Here is a 7,901-nt window from a genome sequence, read left to right on the forward strand (position 1 = left end):
TGCCCATTTCTTAACTAGATTATCTCTCTTCAGTTCTATCGTTTTTTTTTTCTTTATGTATGGTGCAACTCCATTTCTCATATGCGTAAATATTTAGGATTCCCATGTCTTCTTGATGAAAGCACCCTTTCATCACTACAAAAAGTCTCATTTTATCTTTGGTAATCTACTTTTTCTGATACTGATTAAAAAAAAAAAACCCAGTTTGATCATTTCCAATCAAATTGGAATTTAATCATTTAATGTGGTTATTGAGTTAGTTAGGTTTAAATTTAGTAACTTGCTTTTTATATTCTCTGTCTATAACTGTTCTTATTCTGTTTTTCGTTTTTTATCTGCCTTCTTTTGGAATAATTGAATATTCTGTAATTCCATTTTATTTCTTTTGTTGACTTAGCTATAACTCTGTTCTATTATTTTAGTGATTGCTTTGGAGTTCCTAGTGTACATGTTTAAGTTGTCATAAGCTTTCTTTAGGAAGGTCAAGGGAAAGGGCTCATGGCTGACTCAGTCAGAGGAATGAGCAGCTCTTGATTTCAAGGCTGTAAGTTCAAGCCCCACATTGGATGTGGAGATGACTTAAAAACAAAAGCTTAAAAAAAAAAAAAGGTCAGGGGAAGATGGTGGGAGTAGGAGGATTTTACACTTATCTGTCCATGAATATATGTAGATATATTCCAAGAGACTCATCCAGAAAATAAACCAAAGACTGGCATAACAGACTCTCCACAGTTAATCCTAGAGAGGAGCCTGCATCGAAAAACGGTAGGAAGGGCAGAGTTCCCGTTGGGAACCAAACTAACCTGTGAGACTAACCACAAATGGGAGGGACACCACAGCTATGGAGAAGACAGAGGAGTAGACCTCACCCCAGGCCAGGCACCCCAGACATGGAGAACCTGCACTGGGAAGATGAGTCCCTATAGCATTTGGCTTTAAAAACCAGAGGGGCTTAATTTTGTGAGTTTTTATAATCAGTGGGGCTTAATGGTAAGAACTTTAAAAATCAGTGGGCTTGGCTCAGGTAGTGCTGGATAGCTATAGGAAACAGTCCCCACCCTTGAAGAGACAGTGAACAAACAATCCCAGGGAGATAAAGCATAGAAGCAGCAGTTTGAAATGTGTCTGGGGTAATTGGGTAAAAGATGTATTTACTAATCTCAGAACGTGTGCTGAAGGGGCAGAGATCTTGAGGAGATTTCTCCAAGAACAAAATAGCAAGTATGCACCATTTTTCTCACCCACACCCCACGGAGCCTAGATGCCTGATGCTCGCAGGAGCCAGCACGAACACTCACCACCTAGCTTGCTAACACCTTGTACCCTGCATTCTCCTGTGGATCCACGCCATCCAACTCATCTCACTCTGAAGGAGTCTCTCTAAAGCAGCATCTGAAGTGCCTCCTTCTGCAAGCAGCCCTGACAGTGACCACTACTACTCCAAAGTAACTCTCGCACTGGGAAGAAAAGAAGATAACCACACACACCAATTTGACTGCAGCCCCAGCAGCATGTTGGAAGCAAATGTCTGATTTGAGTGCTAGCCTTGCCCACCAACAGAAACTTCACAAGGGATAGCACAAAGAGCCCTGTAGTTTAGGGTCACTGCAACCCCAACAGACAGAGGGAAAATATCCAGTCTGGCTTCAGGCCATGCCCACCAATGAAAGCCTTTCAGGGGACAACACAAAGAGAGTGGTCTGCAGTTCAGTGTGACTACAGTCCCAGCAAACAGACTGAGGGCAGGCATGTGGTCTGACCCAATTACAAGCTCAAGGTAACCTCAGACTGGCCCTTTTTAACAGCACAGGGATCAAATCCTACCCAAAATAGGCAGAGGAGGCCATTGAGGTCAACTAAACCAAAAACAAACAAAGTAGGATGCGTACAACATACAGGAGATGTCGCTCAAGCACCTGGTTATGAATAGGGGACATTGCACTACAGAGCACCATAGGACCTCTTCTTCATAAGGCCACTACTTTCAACACCAGGAGACATAGCTGACTTTCTTAATAAACAAGAAAGAACAGGACAAAATCACTTCAAAGAGCTAAATGAAATGAAAGTAAGGAATATGCCTGACAAAGAAGTCAAAGTAATAGTCATAAAGACACTCTCTGGACTGGAGAAAAGAGTGGAAGATCTCAGTGAGATATTCAACAAGGAGAAAATATTAAAAAAAAAAAATCAGAGATGGAGATCTCAATAACTGAAGTTTAATACACTAGAGGGAATCAGTAGTAGACTAGAAGAAGCAGAAGAGTGGATCAGTAGCTATAAGACAGAGTAATAGAAAGCAACCGAGCTGAACAGCAGAAGGAAAAAGAATAATAAAAAATAAGAATAAGTCAAGGGAACTCAGAGCCGTCATCAAGCATAATAACGTCCACATTATAAGGATCCCAGAAGGGGAGGAGGAGAAAACAGGGCAGAAAAGTTATTTGAAAAAATAATACCTGAAAACTTCCCTAATCTAGGGAAAGAAACAGACATCGAGATCCAGAAGTCACAGAAAGCCCCCAACAAATCACCCCAAAAAGGTCCACATCAAGACACATAGTAATTAAAATGGCAAAATGTAGTGATACAGAGAGAGAATTTTAAAAGCAGCAAGAGAAAAGAAAAAAGACACAAGGGAGACCCCATAAGTCTTTGAGCTGATTTTTCAGCAGAAAGTTTGCAAGCCAAAAGAGAGTGTAACCAAATAAGTGAAAGACCTGTACTCTGAAAACTGTAAAACATTGAAAGAAATTGAAGATGACACAAACAAATGGAAAGATATTCCATGCTCATGGTTGGGAGAATATTGTTAAATGTCCTTATTATCCAAAGCAATCTCCAGATCTAATGTAATCCCTACCAAAACACCAACAACATTTTCCACAGAGCTAGAACAAATAATCCTAAAATTTGCATGGTACCACAAAGGACCCTGAATAACCAAAGCAGTCTTGGAAAAAAAATACCACTGGATGTATCACAATTCCAGATTTCAAAGTATACTAAAAATTGTAATAATCATAATCTTTCTTTAAGTAATATATCATTTTACCTAGCATAATATATATTACATCATATATATATATTTTTACTTATTTATCTATTATTTCTTCAGTCTTAGGCTTTAAATTGTTTTTCAAAATGATTTTTATATTATGTTTCTTTATTTTTGAGAGGCAGAGAGAGACAGAGCCTGAGTAGGGGAGGGGCAGAGAGAGAGGGAGACACAAAATCCAGGCTCTGAGCTGTCAGCACAGAGCCTGACACGGACTTGAACTCACAAACTGTGAGATCATGACCTGAGCTGAAGTCAGACGCTTAACTGACTGAGCCACCCAGGTGCATTCTTATACACTAGTAACGAAGCAACAGAAAGACAAATAAAGAAGCTGATCCTATTCACAATTGCACCAAGAATCATAAAATACCTAGGAATAAACGTAACCAAAGATGTAAAAGATCTGTATGCTGAAAACTATAGAAAGCTTATGAAGGAAACTGAAGAAGATACAAATAAATGGAAAAACATTCCACACTCATGGATTGGAAGAATAAATATTGTTAAAATGTCAATATTACCCAAAGCAATCTACACATTCAATGCAATCCCAATCAACATTGCACCAGCATTCTTCTCGAAGCTAGAACAAGCAATCCTAAAATTTGTATGGAACCACAAAAGACCCCGAATTGTCAAAGTAATATTGAAGAAGAAGACCAAAGCGGGAGGCATCACAATCCCAGACTTTAGTCTCTACTACAAAGCTGTAATCATCAAGACAGCGTGGTATTGGTACAAAAACAGACACATCAACCAAGGGAATAGAATAGAGACTCCAGAATTGGACCCACAAATGTATGGGCAACTAATCTTTGACAAAGTAGGAAAGAATATCCAATGGAAAAAAGACAATCTCTTTAACACATGGTGCTGGGAGAACTGGACAGCAACATGCAGAAGAATGAAACTAGACCACTTTCTTACACCATTCACAAAAATAAACTCAAAATGGATAAAGGACCTGAATGTGAGACAGGAAACCATCAAAACCCTGGAGGAGAAAGCAGAAAAAAACCTCTCTGACCTCAGCCACAGCAATTTCTTACTTGACACATCTCCAAAGGCAAGGGAATTAAAAGCAAAAATGAACTATTGGGACCTCATGAAGATAAAAAGCTTCTGCACAGCAAAGGAAACAATCAACAAAACTAAAAGGCAACTGAAGGAATGGGAAAAGATATTTGCAAATGACATTTCGGACAAAGGGCTAGTATCCAAAATCTATAAAGAGCTCACCAAACTCAACACCTGAAAAACAAATAATCCAGTGAAGAAATGGGCAGAAAACATGAATAGACCCTTCTCTAAAGAAGACATCCGGATGGCCAACAGGCACATGAAAAGATGCTCAACGTCACTCCTCATCAGGGAAATACAACTCAAAACCACACTCAGATATCACCTCACGCCAGTCAGAGTGGCCAAAATGAACAAATCAGGAGACTGTAGATGCTGGTGAGGATGTGGAGAAATGGGAACCCTCTTGCGCTGTTGGTGGGAATGCAAATTGGTGCAGCCGCTCCGGAAAAAGGTGTGGAGGTTCCTCAAAAAATTAAAAATAGACCTACCCTATGACCCAGAAGTAGCACTGCTAGGAATTTACCCAAGGGATACAGGAGTACTGATGCACAGGGGCACTTGTACCCCAATGTTTATAGCAGCACTTTCAACAATAGCCAAATTATAGAAAGAGCCTAAATGTCCATCAACTGATGAATGGATAAAGAAATTGTGGTTTGTATACACAATGGAATACTACTTGGCAATGAGAAAGAATGAAATGTGGCCTTTTGTAGCAATGTGGATGGAATTGCAGGGTGCTATGCTAAGTGAAATAAGCCATACAGAGAAAGACAGATACCATATGTTTTCATTCTTAAGTGGATCCTGAGAAACTTAACAGAAGACCATGGGGAAGGGGAAGGAAAAAAGAAAGTTACAGTGGGAGGGAGTCAAACCATAAGAGACTCTTAAAAACAGAATAATCTGAGGGTTGATGGGGGATGGGAGGGAGGGGAAAGTGGGTGATGGGCATTGAGAAGGGCACCTGTTTGGATGAGCACCGGGTGTTGTATGGAAACCAATTTGACAATAAATTTCATACTAAAAAAACAAAAAATAAAATGAAATAAAATTAGGTTATTCTGAAAAAATAAATAAATAAAATTATTTTAAAAGTTAAAAAAGTAAAAGAGCAGAGTACCTTTTCTAGTGCTATTCATTGCTTTGTATAGACGCATATTTCCTTTTGTCTGCAAGACTTCCTTTAATATTTCTTGTAGTTCAAGTTTGTTGGTAACAAATTCTTTTACCTTGTATCTGTGAGAGAATGGGGAGCACAATATTTACTTTTATTTTACAAAGATATTTTCAGAGTATAGAATTCCAAGTTCACAGTTTGGGTTTGCTTGTTTGTTTAGTATTTAAAAACGTTCTGCTCACCTGTGATCATTTGTGTCAGTGTTTATCTGTATGTAATGGTCCTCACACCAACAAATCCTTTTAGGAATGTCTCTTTGTCTTTGGTTTTTACCAAAATGGTTAGGAATTTCTTGGTGTAGTTTGTTTTTGTTTTGTTTTTTTCTTTTTCAGCGTAATTAGTTTGGGGTTTATTGAGCTTTTCAGTCTATGGTCTGTAGTTTTCATCAATGTTGGAACCATTTTGGACAATATTTCTTTACGTATTTTTTCTGTCCTTCTCCCTTTACAAGGACTCCCGATTATATATATGTTAGGCCCTGTTAAATTGTTCTACAGCTCACTGGTGATTTGTTCATGTTATTTTCAGTATTTCTCTTTGTGTTTCATTTGAGGTAGTTTCTATTACTGTTTTCAAGTTTACTGGGTTTTTTTCTTCTCCACTGCCTATTTGTCTGTTATTCTCATCCTGTGTGTGTGTGTGTGTGTGTGTGTGTGTGTGTGTGTTTTAATTTGAAGCATTGTTTTCTTCATCCCTAAATATTAGATTTTTATATCTTCTGTGTCTCTCCTTAACATGCTCATGCTTGCTTCCACTTTTCTGAACATACAGAATATATAACTATTTTAACTTCATATCTACTATTTCTATCATGTGTATCAATTTTGTAATTTCTACCGTGTGTGTTAGATTCAACTGATTTTTCTCTCACTATCCATCTTATTTTCCTGCCTCTTTACATGTATGTTAGTTTTTTATTGATGCCACTAAGCTATTGTGAATTTCATTTTGTTAGGTCCTTCATATTTTGTATTCCTATAAATATTCTTGAACTTGATTCTGGGATGTAGTTACATTATTTGGGAACAATTTAATCCTTTCTAAGTTTGCCTCACAAGCAGAACCAGAAGATGCTTTAATCTAAGGCTAATTTTATCTCACTACCAAGGCAAGATTCTTCTGAATACTCTACCTGCTGCTCTACTGGTTATGAGGAATGTATACTATAGCTGATAAGAACAAGAACTCTTTTCCAGACCTGAGTGAGCTTTGGTGATTGTTTCTGATAATCCTTTTAGGTAGTGCTTTCCCTGAACTTGGATAGTTTCCTCACATGCATATTCTGATCAGTACCAGATAAAGATTTGAGGCCCCGCTCTAAATCTCTGGAGCGCTCTCTCTCTCTCTCTCTCTCTCTCTCTCTCTCTCTCTCTCTCTCTCTCTCTCTCTCTCTCTCTCTCTCTCCCTGAGTGGCCCTTTTTCTGACACTCTGCCCTGTAAACTCTCCATATTATTGACTCAAGGTGTCCTCAGTCATCTGCATTAGCCACCCGCCCCATCCCTCCAAACCCTCATGCTATGGAAACTCCTTCCAGACAGTAAATTGGGGCAATGCTAAAGCTTACCATAGTTGTTTCTCTTCTATCAGGTATGACTCTTTTGCACTGCCTAATGTCCAGTGTCTGAAAATGTTTTTTTAATCCTTTTTTTAAAAGTTATTTTTGACAGGAGATTATATCTGTCCCAGTTATTCCACTTTGGCCAGATTTGAATTTGATAGTCTTGAACACTAGATGAGGTGTTTACACTTTATCTTTTAACAGGGGCCGTAGAGAACAGTTGAAGGCTTTTCTGCTGAGGAGTATAACATGTATTTTAAGAAATTCACCTTGATAATTATGGGAAAGATAGTTTGAGATGAAAAATATGGGGGCACAGTGGTGGATTATTATAGATATGGTTATAGATGATCGATTATAAGCCTTTTCTTCAAATTTAGGGAATAAGAACACACATGTTAACTTTCACGTATAGTGGGGAGGAAAGATTGTGTTAAGTGCTTTCATCGATTGCTTTGCTTTTGCATGAAAAAATATGAGAGTAAAAAAAAAAATAATAAAGCAAATTAATACAAAGAAATAGGCCTGAGGCTAAGATTTGTTAAATTCACAGCAGGATAATTGTTCCTTTTTTAATGGAGATTTTTTATTATATTATTTGGAAGTATAAATGGCAATTTTACAAGGGTTATCATCTCCTCCCCTTCCTACCATCCTAAAAATTAGAGGGATAAAAAGCCAGAACTCTGATGTTTGCCAAATTCTATCCATTTCTGATTACATGTTTCCCCACACTTAACCTTCTGCATCATGATCTTTAAGAAGATCATTGATAGGAAAAAGAATCTACCCTATTAATGTTTTCTTATTCAGGTCTAAACACTGTTCCCACAGACCTTAAAATTGAACTGAACAGAGACTAAGAGAAACTACATTTGTGAACAGGCCTGCCAGGACCCCAGGGAATAAGTAGCTAATCTATTATTTATGCTTTCTACTTATATTATTTGGATTTTCAAGATGAACCCAAATACAGTGGCCTCTGGGCACTCAAACACAGGGAAAGGTAATGATTTAT

The sequence above is a fragment of the Felis catus genome, chromosome D1 (assembly GCF_018350175.1).
Source record: "Felis catus isolate Fca126 chromosome D1, F.catus_Fca126_mat1.0, whole genome shotgun sequence".
NCBI classification, from domain to species: Eukaryota; Metazoa; Chordata; class Mammalia; order Carnivora; family Felidae; genus Felis; species Felis catus.